We start from the raw sequence: 19,991 nt of genomic DNA, 5'->3' as shown, positions 1-19,991 counted from the left end.
GGCAGGCCGGCACAGCCCCCCGGCAGGCCGGCACAGACCACCGGAGCCTGCACAGACCCCCCGGCAGGCCGGCACAGCCCCCCCGAAAGGCCCGTACAGACCCCAGAGAGGCTGTACAAGGCAAAAATAGGGTTTTTCTTATTCCGATACCGGAAGTCCCATAGACTTGAGTGGGACTTCCGGTATCGGAATCGGCGATACCCGATATTTTTTTTAGATCGGCCGATACCATCCGATCCGATACTTTTAAGTATCGGACGGTATCGCTCAACACTAATTCTTACCCAAACAGTTTCCACAGAACTCCCAGTCTCTGAAGCTTCAATCTCTGTGCAGATATACGCATTTCTAACATACAATGCGACACCCCCTCCTCGTTTATCAAGTCTGTTTCTTGCAAATAAGTTGTATCCTTCTAGTCTTGTATTCCAATCATGTGTATTGTTCCACCAAGTTTCAGTGATTCCAATGACATCATATTTCTTTTCCTGTGTTAGTAGTTCCAGTTCTCCTTGTTTGTTGCCCATGCTTTGTGCATTAGTATAGAAACATTTTAGTTTGTGATAGGTTTCTCTTTCTCCAATATTTTTATTAATTAGATTCTTTTGTCTTTGTTCTTCCTTTCCACTTCTAATAGCAGAGTTCTCAATAGCATTTGTCAGGTGTATGGCTTTTTCTGGTCTTTTGCTTCCCTTCCCATGTTGTTCTAGTTTAAAGCTCTCCTTACAAGTGTAGCAAGGCGACTTCCAAATACATGCTTTTCAGTCTTCGTAAGGTGCACCCCATCTCTAGCAAGTAGTCCATCGTATAAGTAATTCACTCCGTGATCCAGAAATCCAAATCGTTGCTGACGGCACCATCGACGTAGCCAGTTGTTCACCTGCAGAATCTTATTCCACCTCCTTGTTCCATGGCCATCCACTGGGAGGATGGAAGAGAAGACCACCTGCGCTCCCAGTTCTTTCACTTTCTTGCCTAAGTCTTCAAAGTCTCGGCAGATGGTTTCCAGGTCGTTTCATGCGAAACGAAGTTTGTCATCACTTTATTCCCACATCAGACTTGGGGGCACAACAGCAATGGGATAGAGAGCCGGGACTTGGTAGCAGAGACTCCCCGAAGCAGGCTACAGCTGTCTGCCGTACAAGTAGAGCTCATAGGATCATCTGACAGGAGGAACTCCAGTGTAACTCAGTACTAGGATTACTTCATTCAAAGGCGCTAAGAGGGAGACGTTCAGCAAAGGCACATATGTTGGCGGGGTGTTGGAAAGGAGTGCTTCATCTTGCCTGGAGGTTGACTGAGCTCCTGACCCGGAGGACACGGCACCGATGCGGGCTCTGGAGCCACCACAGACTGTGAGTAAAAGCTTTGGAACTACATGCCCTGGTGTCCTCCACTTATTCCTGAGTCAACTTGCCCAGCACTGCTACATCCCTGGCGCCCGACACTACACCATCTAAGTGTCGCTTCATTCACTCTGCTCTGGGACTACAGCCCTGCCTGTGGAGGGCTATACCATCACTGCTGCACCACACCTCTGTCCCAGAGGAACTGTCTGCAGCGTCGGCTTAACATCTACCTTGCCGAACACCACAGGTGGCGTCAGAGGCGTATCTAGGCTTTCTGGCACCCGGGGCAAGAATTTGGTTCGGCGCCCCCCCCAAGTACTTATGCGACTTGCACACTTAGCCATGTACCCACGAGCTGCTCTCCCTAATGCTCTCAATGTTCAGTAAAAAACAAAGCAGGAAGAGAAGCTCGTTGTCACAGGACCATAACTATGAAAATCACACAAGAGTGAAGTGTCTGTGTGATGGCACTGGAACCTGCAGAGCTGAATCCTGACATTGCAGCTTCTGAATTCTCACAAATAATGCACTGCACACTTTTAGGATTCTCCCTTACTGATGTACAGTCATGTCCGCACAAGTATGTGATTTTGTATACTTCTGACCACATTCCGACTAGACGTGCTTGGCCTCGCTCTGTTCATTTTCATTGAGTGAGGCCACACATGTCTAGTCAGCATGTGACCGCATGTATGTAAATTACCGGCACGAGAGAATCCTGACAGCGTTCAGTGAGCACTGTGAGAATTCAGAAGTCTGCAGTCACATAGAATGACAGCAGACTCAGCACAAACCTGGACAACCCCTTTAATGCTCCTAACAAATAAAAACATGAGAATAAGTCAGTATCACAAATAATATTTACATCCAGGTACCTTATAGATGACGTCGCCTCTGGAGTCGTTCTTCTTTTCTTCTTCTTGTCCAGACCCCATGATGAGTTTTCTCATCCACAGCCGTCTCTGCAGACTTCCATCTTCTCTGGTCTTCTGCAGCAAATCTCCAAACAACGTCCTTAAAGATAGAAGTGTCATTATAATGCTCTTGAATAAAAATATCTGCAATATACTGTCGCCTCACACTGTCTCCTCTAATATCCCACCTGTGCACCATACTATCTCCTCATATATTTACCCCCTTACTCTCTATACTCTCTGCTCACACATACCGCTGACTCCCCATACTGTTCCTGCACACATGCCATCACCTTCACTCCCCAAAGTGTGTCCACATACATTAACCCGTTTGCTCCCCATACTATCTGCACCCATCCCCCACCATACTGTTTCCTCATACATACTCTTCATTTTGTGTCCTCAAATCTCCCCACACACATTAAATCCCCCATCCCCAATCCCCAACACACATTAAGTACCCCTCATCCCCACTCCAAATCCCCCCACACACATTAAATCCCCCATCCCCACTCCAAATCCCTCACACACATTAAATTATCCCCCATCCCCACTCCAAATCCCTCACACACATTAAATAACCCCCCATCCCCAGTCCAAATCCCCCCACAGATTAAATAACACCCCATCCCTACTCAATAACCCCCGTCCCTACTCCCAAATCCCCCAACACATTATGTACCCCCACTCCAAATTCCCCCACACATTAACCCCCATCCCCACTCATTATCCCCCCACATGTTAACCCCATCCCCACTCATTAACCCCCCACACATTAACCCCCATCCCCACTCATTAACCCCCACACATTAACCCCCATCCCCACTCATTAACCCCCCACACATTAACCCCATCCCCACTCATTAACCCCCCACACATTAAACCCCCACACATTAACCCCCATCCCCACTCATTAACCCCCATCCCCGCATTAACCCCCCACTCATTAACCCCCATCCCCACATTAACCCCCCCACTCATTAAACCCCTTCCCCCCTCATTAGCCCCCTTCCCCACATTACCCCCATAATGTCCTCAGGTTTCCCCCTCCTCCCCCCATATGTTCCTCATCTTTCTCCACCACACCACATGAATATGTCTGCACCCTGGCATTTCTCCGAGTCCTCACACACTGTCCTTAATAAATTTACTCCCCCTGCTCCCTCCCTATCCATTCCATGGGACTCTGCAGCCATCCCCCCAATCTTCCCTTGCACAGTCGGTGGTGTCTTCAGCTACCCATCTGGAGCACTTACCACACCAACCGCAACGCTGCCTCACTGCCCGAGTCTTCGCCTCTGAAGAGCCGGCGTGTGACGTCAGCAGTGTGATCATGTGACCTGATCACGCTGCTGGAGCATGCGGAAGTGCCGGCGGCGGTGAGGCACCGCTGGAAGTGGAGGCACAGCGGCGCTTATGGGCGGCAGAATGCTGCCGACGGGGAGTCTCCTCTTTGGACCGCCGCATCAGGCAGCCCGATGGCGCCCCCTGTCGGCTGCACCCGGGGCAAATGCCCCGGCTGCCCCCCTGGATACGCCCCTCGGTGGCGTCACGACTTACACATTGACACTGAACATTTACAATGGGCGCCCAGGGCCACGGGCCGGGTTCCAGCTACCGTGACATCTCCCATTGAGGACCAAGGGGCCCGGTACCGAGTACCCCACTGCCCTGGGTGTGAGGGCGACCCATGCACTTCTCTCATTAGTTTATGAGTGCCGTATATGACTTTTCATCCTAGATTCATTTTAATAGTTATCTCCCTGGGGCTGCAGTTTAGCCTAGACAGGGTTATCTATAATGGCCAGCCCAAATTGGGAGGAGAACTGAGGGTTAGTGTCAAGAACAGGAAGTGGAGGTCAGTTAGAGAAAGTGTGGTGAACACTGCAGAGGTCAAATGCATTGGGCTGCTAGAGCCAAAATGAACCTGTTACTCGGGGCAGTAGATTGCCATACGACCATTCCATGAAAAATCCGTCTGTTGGCCCTGGTACCTCGAGATGGTCGTTGGGGCCCTTGGACATGCTAAACCTGCGTTGCTGCAGGAAAAGATGGACTAAGACTCTCAGAGACGGATAGTAATGGAATCTGGAAGTATTTGGTGTCCACTGTATTGTGTGGTGCGGTTCTGGAAGATGCAAACCTGGATCCAGCGGATGCCTATGATCCATATGTAAGTGTGCTGCACCTCACACATGGCATCACACTGGGACTGGGACATGATTTTCCTGCAAAGTGCCAGAGTGTGCATAAGCAGCAGCTTGTTCACAACAACCTTTCTTAGGCACCTTACAAGTTCATAAAAGCGCTTTTCTGACTCAATGTACCAAACCTCCTCTGCCATAAACATCAGCACAAATATTGTATGGTGGCAGCTTCATGGCATGGGTTTTCATGGCCGAGCAGCAGCATGCAGGCCTTACATCACCAAACTTTACCCCAGGCGTTGATTGAAGTTGTCTAACTCACACAGCTACTTGACTCTGGAGCTGTGGTAATATGTTCTGTGGAGTGATGAATCAGTCTTCTCCATATGGCAGTCTGATGGATGCGTTTAGATTTGGTAAATGCCAAGAGAACATTACCTGCCTTACTGCATTGTGCCAAAAGTCAAGTTTGGTGGAAGAGGGACAATGCTATTGGTTTGTTATCGAGGGGTTGGCCTAGGCCCATTATATCTATTAAATCTTAAAGCTTCAGCACACCAAGTCATTTTGGACAATAATAGTTTACAACTTTGTGAGAATGCTGTATCTTATATTTTTAGACTCTCTTGTGACAGCTGGTGCCACAGGATTGAAGGATGGCTCAGGTGGGACTGATATATAAGAAAGGTAAGAAGGTGGATCCAGGCTACTAATGTCTGGTAAGACTGACATCAGTAGTGTGCAAAGGTTTTTAGGGCATCATAAGAGATGACCTGCAGAGATATATTGCAGAGAATAATATAATAACTGACAACCAGCACGGATTCATGAAAGATCGATCATGTCTAATTAGCATGTTCGGTTTCTATGAGGAGGTAAGTGCAAATCTGGATGTTGGTAATATGGCTAAGGTGATTTATCTGGATTTTGCAAAGGCATTTGATACTGCACCACATAACAGCCTTATACTAAAGCTACAGAAGCAACAATTGAGGGAAACCGTGCAAATGGGTAAGGAATTGGCTAAATAACAGGAAACAAAGAGTCGTCATAAATGGTACATTCTCTAAATGGGATATAGTCAGCAGTGGGGTACCGCAGGGATCTGTGCTAGTACCAATTCTTTTTAACCTCTTTATTAATGACCTAGTGAATGGGATTGAGAGTAAAGTGTCAGTCTTTGCTGATGACACCAAACTATCTAGGATACTAAAATCAAACCTTGACTTTACTGTAAGGGACGAGGGAGACTCCATCATGGATTATTAATTCAGGCCCAATATATTATCCAGAAATCTCCTTCTGCTCCCAGAAATGTGGCCCCCATCCTTGTCATAAGTACACAAATTTTCAAAAGAATAAGGCCTTTCCATGTGGCCAGAGAATTAGATGTCACTTGTTAATTAAGGCAAGGAGGAACAGAGCTGGGACCCCCAGCCGTCTTTTGTACAAGGCGGCCAACATCAATCAGCTATCAATGGAAGGCGTAGACAGTTGGGCATGACACATAGAGATGAATTATGAGAGTACCGTGTATCTCAGAGTTGATTCCAATATACTACCAGAATCCTGGAAGCCCTCTGCATACACACCAGTGTCTCATAATTCACTAGCTGTCCCAGATACCGAGCTATCGAGACTGGCTCTCTACAACCACTTAGCCAACCCAAGTTTGGACTCTCCATATCGGTCTACCTCCAATGAACCCATTGAGACGTCAGTCGTCCCGTTTGGACCTCCCACTAGGAAGTTATGACCCATCCTAGATATTGAGAATTATTTCAACTAGGAGGTCAAGGGAGGAGATTTCAGTCCAACCCAGAGGGGTGGTGGGAAATATGAGAGGGGGCGAGCTAGGGGTTAAAAGCTAGCTACACACCTTTAGCTAGTGTCATGAGACGGACCAGAAACTTAGAAAGTACAGTACCTGTGGACTTGAGCGATTCTCTGGGTCAACATGTTATGCGGAACAGTAATGTGACACATACAGCTAACTGCAATCCCATACCTGTACCCAACCTATATCTGTACTTCTAGGTGTGATATCTGTATATTACTCTATATATATTTGTATTATCTAGTGTACCCTTCGGCAATTAAAATATCAATTCATTTTGGGATGCTCTTTTATCTCAAATCCCGATTCCCCACATCCGTGAGTCTGGCTAGTACTTATATGCTACCTGGGGTTGTTTTCTGACTCGATATAAGCTTGTTAACAGATCGGGCTTATATCTAACGAGGATCTGGTGGCAGCATACCATTCTGGTGTTATTGGAGGATCCTGGCAGTGATGGACTGGAGGTAACCAGTACGTAACAGGGCAGCTTCTCCTGCGACTACTTATCCTGGGTGCAGTTCCCTGTCTGACCTGAGGATAAAGGGGGCACCAGAGAGTTATGAATGTGTAAGCTGTGTCACAGATTGGTGACGGCTGTGGGATATCCGTATCCCTCCAGCTCTTGTTTCCTTACATGGATTCTTTTAATGTCTTTATTAATGATCTAGTGAATAGGATTGAGAGTAAAGTGTCAGTCTTTGCTGACGAAAATAAACTATGTAGGATACTAAAATCTAACCTTGACATTACAATATTGCAAAACGATCTGCATAAGATGTCTGAATGGACTAACACTTGACAAATTAGAATTAATGTAGATAAATGTAGAGTAATGCACCTAGGATGGAGTAATCCTATTGCAGCATATACATTAAATGGGAGTATACTGGGGACTACAGAACATGAGAAGGATTTGAGAATTCTGGTTACAAGTAAGCTGAGCAGCAGTACTCAATGTCAAGCAGCAGCCGCAAAAGCAAACAAGATTTTAGGATGCATAAAAAGAGAGATAAAATCCTGTGATCCCAAGATATTATTATTACCACTTTATAGATCACTTGTAAGGCCACACCTAGAATATGGGATCCAGTTTTGGGCTCCACATTTTAAAAAGGATATTCAGAAATTAGCGTCAGTTCAAAGGCGGGCAACTAGATTATTACAAGGGATGGAAGGCCTCTCATATGGTGAGAGGTTGGAAAAGTTGGGCTTGTTTAGTTTAGAAAAAAGGCGCCTCAGAGGAGATCTCATTTACATGTATAAATATAAGGGGTCAGTACAAAGGACTGGCACATGACTTTTTCCTTCCAAAGTCTACACTGAGGGCCAGAGTGCATTCATAACGGGTGGAGGAAAGACGATTCCGACAGCTAAATAGGAAAGGATTCTTTACAGTTAGAGCAGTCTGACTGTGGAATGTCCTATCACAAAAAGTAGTAATGTCAGACACTATAACAGCTTTTAAAAAAGGGCTGGATGATTTCCCCAATACATATAACATTGCGGGTTATAGCTAAATTAGTGACAAAATGTACATTTGGGGAGGAGAAAGGTTGAACTTGATGGACCCAGGTCTTTTTTCAACCTATGTATCTAAGAATAGTTTGGGGAAAGCCTCTTCTGTTCCAGCATGACTGTGCCCCAGTGCACAAAGCAAAGTCCATAAAGTCATGTTTGAGTGAGTTTAAAGTGCAAACACTTGACTGGCTGCACAGAGACTTGACCTCACCTCACTGAACACATTTGGGATGAACTAGAACAAAAATTATAAGCCAGGCCCTTTCATCCAACATCTAAGTCTGACTTCACAAACGCTCTTCTTGATGAATGTCCAAAAATTTCCACAGACTCTTTCCAATATTTTGTATATGGTCTTCCTAGAAGGGTGAAAGTGTTTTGACTTCAAATGGGAAGCCAAGTTCATATTAATGTCTATGGATTTAAAATGGGAAGTTGAAGCTCCTATAGATGACATGTGTAGATGTTCCAACACATTTGTCAATATAGTGTATTCATCACTGATTTTCTTTTTCTTGTTTTTGTGCTACACCTAAATTACTATTTATTAGCAATTATCCATATTTTACTCTTAATTATTTTGCTCCATGATGACCACTGGAAAATAAGTGTTTATATACCAAATAGACCTCTTACTATTAAGGATGAATTAGTTCTTGTAATAAATAAAATAAATGAAATCTATTAAAATCTTCCAGGACACTGTCTGTACTTTACTTGCTCTTGGCGTCAATGTGTCATCTTAGTCATAAGTGGAATTTTGGACACCAGGATCCATCATTTGCCAGTTTGCCTAAAACTATGTAATAAGATGCTACAGTGCTTGGTACTATGAAAGATGATATCGGTGATTACATGTAATGGAAAATTCCATCGTGACCTCAGTTTGAGTCTACTGCCATTATTACATTTGTGTACTGGACTTTGCATTCCAGGCACCAAAGAGAATTTTTTACTTTCTAGGAAAATTGCTTTAAAACTTTTTTTGTAGAGCAAAAATGATAAAAAATATATAAAAAAAATGAATGATTACATTTTTTAAGGTTTCAATAATCATTTTTTTTTCAAATGACTAACATCTTTGGACTCATGGACTCATCCGTTGTGTACACTACAGTGCTACATGTACTCTGGGCCCAGTAAGGTTACGTGCTCACAATCAGTTTTTGGTGAGATTTGATACTACATATTTTTTTCCTGTTCCAACAAAGTAGATGAGATTAATGGATATCTTATGGCCACTGTGCTTCTATTTTGCTCAGTGTAATCTGACTTCTGACTGTGACTATGGTAACTCGCAAGGCTCCTCAGTGTTGGCCTACTCACCATGGTCACCATGTGACTTCGTGTGGCAGTAGGCCCGCTCGTTGATTTTTGTCTCTTGCAGCACTCCTCAGCATTGCTGCATCTGAATGTGTTTCCATTTTGCATTAGGGGGGTGTGACCGGTTTCTGCTGGAATTTAACGCTGCTGTGTCCTGTAGAGATTAGAATCCCTGGCCTATCCCATGCAATCAGGCTCTTTATTAGGCAGCTCCTTCTTCCACTCCTGTCCTGAACATTGGTTCCTTGTCAGTTTGTCTTCTAGTGTCCTAGTTGTGTGTGTTTTCTTTCCCTTGTTATTGACCCAGCTCGTATGCTTGTTCTGCCCGATCTCTCCGCTCCTGACCTCATTTACGTATCCTGAACCTGTGCTTCCTGCCCTGACCTCAGACCGTCTGAGGTCTTTGTCTTTGCCCTTCTGTACATCATACCCATGCCTCTGACCCTCCCGACAGTGGTTGAAGTCCCAGGGACTTCCCTCAAGTGGTACCTGGAGTCTACCAGCTTATTCTCACCACTAGAGGCTCTAGTGAAGACCGGGTAGACACCTAGTCATGCCCCTCCAGGGAAAGGTCACCTATGGCTCAGTGGGTCCACACCCACCAGCGTTACACTGACCTGCAGTGCCTTGCTCAGTTCTGCAATATGCAAATTTCTCTTGCGGGTACTCTGAGTTTTATGTGCGAATTTAGGTGTACAATTTCATTAGATACTGAAAATCCACAGGCAAAAAACACATATGCATTTTTAGTGTGTTTCCACTTTGGAGAGGAAGAGGACTAGAATTCTAGTGCCACCTATTGGAAGTAGCAATCCTAAAAGTCAATGTCGACCCTTTAACAAGCCTTGTCACATGACTTAGGATAAAAGCCAAACCAGACTTTCAATTTGCAGCCACTGTGTTTCAGGGTACTGCCCCTCGTCAGTGCAAAGTGTGAGATCTGGTTTGGCTGTGTGAGAGGCATCTTACCACTTTGGAAATATACTAAAAACGCATGGAATACACACGACTGTATCAATAGAGCTTTATCACAGCCAAACACCAGGAAGTATCAAAAGCAAAGCAGCTTTATTTAATAAATAATAATAATTTTATTTCTATAGCGCCAACATATTCCGCAGCACTTTGCATTATAGAGGGGACTTCTACAGACAATAGACATTACAGCATATGAATAAACACATAGGTCAAAAGAGATACCAAGAAAAGTGAGGGCCCTGCTCGCAAGCTTACAATCTATAAGGAAAAAGGGGAGACACGAAAGGTGGATGGTAACAATTGCTTTTATTGTTTGGACCAGCCATAGTGTAAGAATCGGATGTTCCTGTTGCTGCATGAACCAGTTAACAGTCTAAATATGTAACAGTACAGACACAGAGGGCTATTAAATGCATACAGCATGTGTGAACATGATGCGAGGAACCTGGTTATGGTAAAAAATTTTGAATGAGCCACACAGGGATATTTAGGTTAATGCGTTGAGGCAATAGGCCAGTCTGAACAAATGTGTTTTTAGGGCACGCTTAAAACTGTGGGGATTGGGGATTAATCGCATTAACCTGGGAAGTGCATTCTAAAGAATTGGTGCAGCATGTGAAAAGTTGACGGGAGTGGGAGGTTCTGATTATTGAGGATGTTAATGGGTCGCCCTCCCAGCGCAGTGGGGTACTCGGTACCGGGCCGGTCTCTCAGAGGGGAATGTCACAGCAGCGGTGACCCAGTCCGTGTCCTTGGGCGCCCATGTAAAAGGGATTAAGTGATGGAATAAAGTTTGAGTGAATGATACGTGACGCCACCTGTGGTGTTCGGCAATGAAGATGTTAAGCCGACGCTGCGGACAGATCCCCTGGGACAGATGGTGTGGTGCAGCTATGATGTTGTGGCCCTCCACAGGTAGGGCAGTAATCCCAGGGCAGTGAGGATAGGTGTTGAGCAAGAGGGTGCAGTGCCTGGCATAGGGATGAAGCAGTGCTGACAGGGTTGCAGGAAGAAGGCAAGGACACAACAGGGTGCAGTTTCTTTACCTTTACTTTGCTTGGCAAATGCAGTCCAGGGTCCAGATTACAGATGGCACAGGAGCTGGCTAGCCTGGAAGCAACTTAGGAATCTCTCTATGCAGATGGGTTGTGTAGTCTCCTTCCTAGCGCTTATTTTTAGGTACTTGCAGTATTGTGTTACACTGAAGTTCCACTTGCTTATTCTCTTTAGAACTCCCTCATATGGCAGACAGCTGTAGCCTTCCTCTTCTGGCTCACATGTCGCTGTTGTGCCTCCGAGTCTTATGTCGGAATAGAGCATTTACAGCTTCCTATTCCTCCGGTTTCTGTTGCAGGACCATCAGTGTCCATACAGCCTTGGAGACCGGGCTCCAGATCATGCGCTATAGCTGGGAATGAGCCAGAACCCTCTGCTCAATCTCCCAGCTCTTCTCCTCCACGTCCACACACGTTGCCCTCCTCACATGAACTCCTTCTCTTCCCTTCCTGGCCCCCAGAGAGTAGCTCCTCCCCCAGGTTTGGTTCAGAGCTCCCTCTGCTGACCTGGAATGGAAAACTGTGTTGTGGTTAACTGCCAGAGAGATCCTTTATTGCTTCCAAGCATGAAATCACACTCCCTAGGAGGAAGGCAATGCCATTGTGGCGACAATAGTCCTGGGGGCGCCACATTCCCCACTAGTGCAATTCAGTACTCCCAGACAGAAGAGAAAACATGTAAACATATAAACAATTATAAATATAACAAGACTTCCAAAAGTGAAAAATACAACAACACACACACAAAAAAAGAAAAGCCCAAAGCTCAAAAATAGTCCTGATGACAATTAGTCCATGCGTCAATGTCCATAGTCCATTTCCTGAGCAAGTGGTAAACTTATTTACAAGTAGAATTTTGACCACACATAGTCCTGTGGTCCAACTGTCCATTGAAACAAAAGAAAATATCCAAAAAGTCTTACAGAGTCTCTGTAGGCACAAAACTTGAAACGTTGCATATTTACAGATTAACATTTACAAAACTTATCTATATGCGGAACCTTAGGGGTGGAAAACCTTGGGTACTACAGACAGACCTACGTAGCACTGGTGTGGGTAAACTGGGTAGTAACTGTCTGTGAACTCTTAGACTCACCATGGGCATGACAGACTCACCACTGGCAGGGCAAAGGTTTTCTGGCTCCACTGCTGGTGTAACATCCGCTGCCTGAACTTCCTGATTTTCAGAATTGTCTTGAGTCTCTGCTACTTTAGTTGCAGTAGGCTGGGGAAAGATTAGGACAGGGACTTCGATGGCTTGATCCATTCTTGTCCAGTTTGCAGGAAATTCTCCAAGTACAGTGCTGACCTTTTCTTCTTCTTCTATGGGTTGAAGGTTGTTTTGTTCTTCCATCCTTTCCTTTAGCTGGTCAGGGCACAGTTTCAGATGATCTCTCGACACTGCTGATGAGGTTTCTCCTCCATCCTTACTGATAAGGCACACTTTGGTGTTGTCGAAGTTTGATGGTAAGACTGTGTAGGGTTCAGCTTCCCATTGGTCATCCAATTTATGCATCCTTCTTTTCCTCTTTAGGACTTGTTCTCCTGGCGACAAGGGAACTGCAGGTGCATGTTGATTGTAGTTCTTCTCCTGTTTTTGTCTCGCTTGAGCTAGACTATTTTCTACGCACTCTTGTACTCTACGGTACTGCTGTTGCTGCTCTGTATCCCAGTCAGCATCTGGTGATGTCACTTCTGGTGTCAGGACTCCTATATCCTAATCAATAGGCAGCTTGCCAGGCTTCGCTCTCATTAGGTAGGCTGGAGTGCAGTTGGTGGAATTCACAGGAATGTGATTGTAGAGGTCGACCAGATCTGGCAACTTCTCTGGCCACAGATTCCTCTCTTCCAAAGGCAAGGTCTTCAGTAGATCGATCACCACTTGATTCATCTTTTCACACATGCCATTGGTCTGTGGATGGTACGGTGTTGTCCTGATCATCTTGCAACCGTACAAATTACAGAATTCCTGGAACACTTCTGCCTCAAAGGCTGGACCTTGATCTGTAAGCACTCGCTCGGGATATCCGTGTGGTCGACAAAAGTGCTGTTGGAATGCTCTGGCTGCTGTCCTGGCTGTTTGATCCTTGACAGGCACGACTACCAGGAATCTCGAGTAGTGGACAATGATGGTAAGAGCATAAATGTAGCCTGAACGGCTTGGAACCAGCTTCACATGGTCCAGGGTGACCATCTCAAGTGGTTGTTTGGTTATTATTGGCTGCAAAGGAGCTCGTTGGCTGTTACGGTCCTTCCTGCGCAGGTTGCATTGTACACCATCCTGGCACCAATTTTCAATGGCTTTCCTCATACCAGTCCAGTAGAATCTCTCCCAGAGCAAGGCCTCCAACTTCTTCCATCCGAAGTGTCCAGCTCCATTGTGGTATGCTTCCAAGACCATTGATGCCTCCCTCTTTGGGACTGCCATTGCCAGACCAACTCATGAGTGCGGGCATTGATACTCCTCCGGCACAGTTTTCCCTCATAGATGAACAGCCTGCCTCTCTCCTTCCACAACTGCTGGGTTTCTTCAGAAGCATCTGGATCTGGGCGTTAGTCAGCTTGTGACAGTAGCTCCTTTACCAGGAAGACTGCGGGATCGCTATCCTGCGTTTCTGCCCAGTCATGATGAGGCAATGGATTTAGATTGGCCTCTTTCACGATAGGTCATCTGTTTCTCACTCCTTGGGCACGTTGGGTCGCAATTGACCGGTGGAAGGCAGGTAACTCTATTTCTTCGAGTGCCTCAGGGTCTTCTCCTGCATCTGGGAGATTGGGCATTCTGGAGAGCGCATCAGCATTGGCATTCTTGTGCCCCGCTCGGTACTTGATGGTGAATTCATAGTTAGACAGCCGGGCCATCCATCGCTGCTCCAGTGCACCTAGTTTTGCAGTTTCCAAGTGAGTCAACGGGTTGTTGTCCGTGAAGATGGTAAACTTGGCTGAAGCTAGGTAATGCTTGAATCGTTCAGTCACAGCCCAGACTATGGCGAGGAACTCCAGTTTTAAGGAACTGTAGTTGTCAGGGTTCCTTTCAGTGGGACGAAGCTTCCTGCTGGCGTAGGAGATCACTCTTTCTTTGCCATTCTGTACCTGTGACAGTACTGCTCCCAGTCCCACGTTGCTGGCATCAGTATACAGAACAAATGGTTGGTCATAATCTGGATAGGCCAGAACTTCATCTCCTGTGAGAGCCATCTTAGTCGAGTGAAAGACCTCTCCAGTTCCTCATTCCATTCAATTGTAGGACTCTTCTTCCTGACTTTCTTGGGCTGGCCCACCAGAAGATTTTGCATAGGCGTGGCTATTTCAGTGAAGCCTTTGATGAACCTTCGGTAGTAGCCTACCAACCCGAGGAATTGACGTACTTCATGGAGGTTGCTGGGCTTCTGCCAGTCTCGGATGACAGTGACTTTGTCTGGATCCGGTGCCACACCTTCTGCACTCACTACATGACTGAGGTACTGTACCTTGGGTTTCAGGAGGTGGCATTTGGAAGGCTTCACTTTCAGGCCAAAGTTGGACAAGGCTTCAAACACCTCAGCCAGGTGCTTCAGATGGTCTTCATAAGTCTTGGAGAAAACAATGACATCATCAAGGTATAACAGAACTGTCTCGAAGTTCTTGTGTCCAAGACAGCACTCCATTAGCCGTTGAAATGTCCCAGGGGCGGTGCAGAGCCCGAACGGCATGTAGTTGAACTCGCAGAGACCCATTGGTGTGGTAAACGCTATTTTCTCCTTCTCTGCCTCTGCCACGGGAACCTGCCAATACCCACTAGTAAGATCTAAGGTGGAAAAATAGTTAGCAGTTTTAAGTGTGACTAATGACTCTTCAATTCTGGGCAATGGGTAGGCATCCTTATGTGTAATGCTGTTAATTTTTCTGTAATCAACACACATTCTCATGGTACCATCTTTCTTTTTCACAAAGACTATTGGGGCTGCCCAGGGGCTACAACTGTCTCTGATCACCCCAGCCTCCTTCATTTCCCGCAACATACTTTTGGCACATTGATATTGTGTTGGGGGTATAGGCCGGTACCTTTCTTTAATGGGTGGATGATCTCCAGTGGGGATATGGTGTTGAACCCCTTTTGCTTTCCCAAAGTCTAGAGGGTGTTTACTGAATACCTGCTCATACTCCTGAATCACTCGGTAACCCCCACTCTTTTGGTATGAAGGGGTGGAGTCAGTCCCCACATGCAGCTGCTGACACCACTCCTCCAGCTGCTTTACAGAGCCATTGTCCTCCACCTGGTCGGCTGAGACTAAGGGCTCTGCTGCCTGTATTGCGTTGTTACTGACAGTAAGCAGCTTAGCAACTGTGGCATACCGAGGTATTGTGGCCTCCTCTTCCCCACAATTCAAGAGGCGTACAGGTACTCTCCCTTTGTGGACATCAACTACCCCTCTGGCTGTCAGGACAGTGGGCTGGCTATCAGAATACACTGGCTCTACCAATGCTTAGTAATCTTTTCCTTTGAGGCCTATGGCTGCCCGACACCAAATTAACATTTCACATCTGGGGGGTATCGCAATAGGGAATCACTCACTCTGACGCTGACAATTTCTCTGCCAGACAGTTCTACCTGCTGTCTTTGCATCAGGGCCTTGATCTCCTTCTGCAGGACTCGTTGTTCACTGGAACCAGCAGTCTCGGCTACTTGTTGCAACAAAACAATAACCTCGGCAAGACAATTTTCAATCACATTAGTACCAAGGGTCATCATTGGGTTACATTCTCGTCGATCAATGTCTACAACTATCAGACCTTGAGATTTTAACTCTACTCGCCCCACTTTAATAGTAATCTCTTTACATCCTACTTGCGGCAAAGACTGACCATTGCTGGCAACTAGAGTTGAGCGAAATGGGTCGAAAAATTTCAAAAGTCGCCGACTTTTGGCAAAGTCGGGTTTCATGAAACGAAACCCGACCCTAGGATGAGGTCGGCCACGAGGTCGGCGACTTAAGTGCCAAAGTAGCGTTTCAAAAGTTTGCTTTGCGCTCTTTTTCAGCCAATCAGGATCCACAGACACTGTGGGAAATGTGATGACATAGGCAGGGGTCACCACCATCTTTCAGAAGGGCATGCAAGTGATTGGCTTGCTTTGGTGGGCGTGACAGGGGGTATAAAAGGGCGTGCACGCCGACCGTCATGTTACTCATGCTGATCTCAGAATAGGGAGAGCTGCTGCTGCTGCTGATTTTGTAGGGAGAGCGTTAGGCAGGGAAGAAGACACCAAAAACTGCTTCTGCTGCTAGCGATTTTGCCTGTACAACACACCAGTCACTGTGTGTGCAGTGCAAGTGGAGGCTATATTTTGCTGGATCAGTGGTGTTGGTTGTTAGGCTGCCTTCTAAGGCTTCCTGACGGCTGCATTGCTGTTTACCCACTGCTCTGCAAACTGCTTTTTTAAAAGCAATCACAATTTTTTTTTTTGTCCTGGTGAGGTACTGAGCGTGCATTTTTTCACACCATACAGCGGTGCACACTCCTCACACAGTACCGTGTAACGGCTGTTATCACAGCCACAGTGAAGCTATCTGTGTGTCACTCTGTAAGAATAAGTCGAGGACATGTTCCGTTCTAACAGACCTGCACCTTCTAGTTTTGTCTAGCTTTCAAACAGTTAAATATATTTGCTGTTTGATCACATTCAAAACTATAGAGAGACAGCGTGTGTCAGTCCGTATACTTAAAAAACACGGAGCTTGACAATTTTATGTACACCGGACAGCCGTGTACGTGCACACTCCTCTCTCAGTACCGTATAACGGCTGTTATCACGGCCACAGTGAAGCTATCTGTGTGTCACTCTGTAAGGATAAGTCGAGGACATGTTCCGTTCTTACAGACCTGCACCTTCTAGTTTTGTCTAGTTTTCAAACAGTTAAATATATTTGCTGTATGATCACATTCAAAACTATAGAGAGACAGCGTGTGTCAGTCCGTATACTTAAAAAACACGGAGCTTTACAATTTTACGTACACCGGACAGCTGGGTACGTGCACGCTCCTCTCTCAATACCGTGTAACGGCTGTTATCACGGCCACAGTGAAGCTATCTGTGTGTCGCTCTGTAAGGATAAGTCGAGGACTTGTTCTATTCTTACAGACCTACACTCTAGGGAGATTCCTATTCTGCCCAATTCTATATACACCTTGTAGTTTGTCATACACTAGCCAATTTCTGCCTGTGACATAGCGCTGTGATATTCAGTGGGCCTCACACAATCCAAAAGTGTCCAGTGTCCACAAGCGTGTGCTGAAATTCAAAATCTCCATTATCCTCTAGTCACATTTTTCACACCTGCAACATCAAGCCTGTGACATAGCGCTGTGATATTCAGTGGGCCTCACACAATCCAAAAGTGTCCAGTGTCCACAAGTGTGTGCAGAAAATCAAAATCTCCGTTATCCTCTAGTGACATTTTTCACACCTGCGACATCGAGCCTGTGACATAGCGCTGTGATATTCAGTGGGCCTCACACAATCCAAAAGTGTCCAGTGTCTACAAGTGTGTGCAGAAATTCAAAATCTCCGTTATCCTCTAGTGACATATTTCACACCTGCAACATCGAGCCTATGACATAGCTGTTATGATTGAGTCACCATAGGAGGCAAAAACAGAAATGCTAGCTAAGTCCAGAAAACCAGAGAAGTTGGCAGCTATCGGATTGCAGACCCCTGAACCTATCAACACAACTAGCAGTAGCCGTGGGGGGTTCCTATGATGCCCTAGACCCCTCGATCACAGCCGGAGAATTAAATAGGCCTAAAGAAAGAAAGGGGAAATCTAAACTGCCCCAGAGCAGACCCCAAAGCAATAGGCAGCCCCCAACATATAATGACGGTGAAGCAAGATGAAAATACTAACACAGACAGAAAGATAGACTGAGCAAAGACGGGGCCCAAACTAACTAGATAGAAAAGGACAGGAAGGCTGCTGTCTGCAATCCGTGAAAAACCCTATGAAAATAAGAGCCAACAGACTGACAGTAAAAAAGGCCCTGAAGACGCTAGGCTTCAAAAAAGCTATGTCAGTACTCAGGAATATTCTGAAGACAGAACTACAGGCAAAAGGAGATTCAGCTCACCCCAGCAGGGAATGGCAGAATACAGAAAAGCAAGGAAAACAAAAATGCAAACAGGCAAAACAGAAAACTTAGCTTTAGAGGAGCAGGAATCAGACTTGTGTCCTAGAAGTCCACAGAGAAATCACCCGCAGGGCAGAAGGGCGTCGGCAGCCTTATATCCAGTCCGTGACTCCACTCAGCCAGGCATGCTCATTAGGTTCAGGTGCCTGATAATCAGGCTCATTACCTTCCTTTACCAGAATAGGGAGTTCACCAGACCTCAGTGACGAAGGGGAAAATGAACTCACAACAGTACCTCCCCCTTGAGGAGGGGTCACTGAACCCTCAACCACGCCACCAGGGCGATCAGGGTGAGCCCGATGAAATGCACGCACCAATCTTTTGGCATGAATATCAGAGGCAGAGACCCAGGAATTATCCTCCTGACCATAACCCTTCCACTTAACCAAATACTGGAGTCTCCGTCTAACCAGACGGGAATCCAGTATTTTTTCTACCTCATATTCCATGTTACCTTCAACCAATACAGGGTCTGGAGGTGCCACCCCAGGAACAACTGGTTCAACAAACCTCTTCAACAAGGACTTATGGAACACATTATGGATTTTAAATGTGACAGGAAGAGCCAAACGAAAAGAGACCAGATTAATAATCTCCAAAATCTTGTAAGGTCCAATAAATCTAGGCTTAAACTTAGGAGAAGCCACCTTCATAGCAATATTTTTTGATGATAACCACACCATATCACCAATCTTAAACTGGGGACCAATGGTCCTATGTCGATTGGAAAACCGCTGGGCCTTTTCCTGGGAGAGAGATAACTTATCCACCACTTGGTCCCAGATCTGGTGCATTCTCTCCACCACAGTGTCAACACCAGGGCAGGCAGAAGGCTCCACCTGCCCTGAAGAAAATCGAGGAGGAAACCCAAAGTTACAAAAAAAAGGTGACATCAAAGTGGCAGAACTAGCTCTATTATTTAAAGCAAATTCGGCCAAGGGCAAAAATGAAACCCAATCATCCTGATCAGCGGAAATAAAACATCTCAAATACGACTCCAAGGTCTGGTTTGTTCTCTCTGTCTGCCCATTGGTCTGAGGGTGAAAAGCAGAGGAGAAGGACAACTGAATTCCCAGCTTGGAACAGAAAGTCCTCCAAAATCTAGACACAAACTGAACTCCTCTGTCAGATACAATGTTCTCAGGAATCCCGTGCAAGCGAACCACCTGTTGCAAAAACAGGGGCACCAACTCAGAGGAAGATGGCAACTTAGGGATTGGTACAAGATGAACCATCTTAGAGAACCTATCACAAATCACCCAAATAACAGTCATTCTTTGAGAGACCGGCATATCAGAGATGAAATCAATTGAAATATGGGTCCATGGCCTCGTGGGGACCGGCAAAGGCATCAACAACCCACTAGAGCGAGAACAAGATTTAGACCGGGAGCAAGTCCCACAGGACTGCACAAAATTCCTGACATCATGAGACAAGGTGGGCCACCAAAAAGAGCGACTCACCAGATCTCTAGTACCAAAAATACCTGGATGACCAGCCAATGCAGAGCAATGAACTTCAGACATCACTCTCTTCTTCCACTGGTCAGGAACATACAACTTTCCACTGGGACAACGCTCAGGTTTGTCCTCCTGGAACTCTTGCAGAGCAAGTCTCAAATCGGGCGAGATGGCAGAAAGAACTACCCCTTCGCCTAAGATGGTAGCAGGCTTGGTCACCACAGGAGAATCTGCAAAGAAACT

The sequence above is a fragment of the Dendrobates tinctorius genome, unplaced genomic scaffold, assembly GCF_039654945.1.
Source record: "Dendrobates tinctorius isolate UK_male_01 unplaced genomic scaffold, ASM3965494v1 ptg000032l, whole genome shotgun sequence".
NCBI lineage: Eukaryota > Metazoa > Chordata > Amphibia > Anura > Dendrobatidae > Dendrobates > Dendrobates tinctorius.
The sequence above is the reverse complement of the archived record's forward strand: the minus strand, read 5'-3'. Positions refer to the sequence as shown.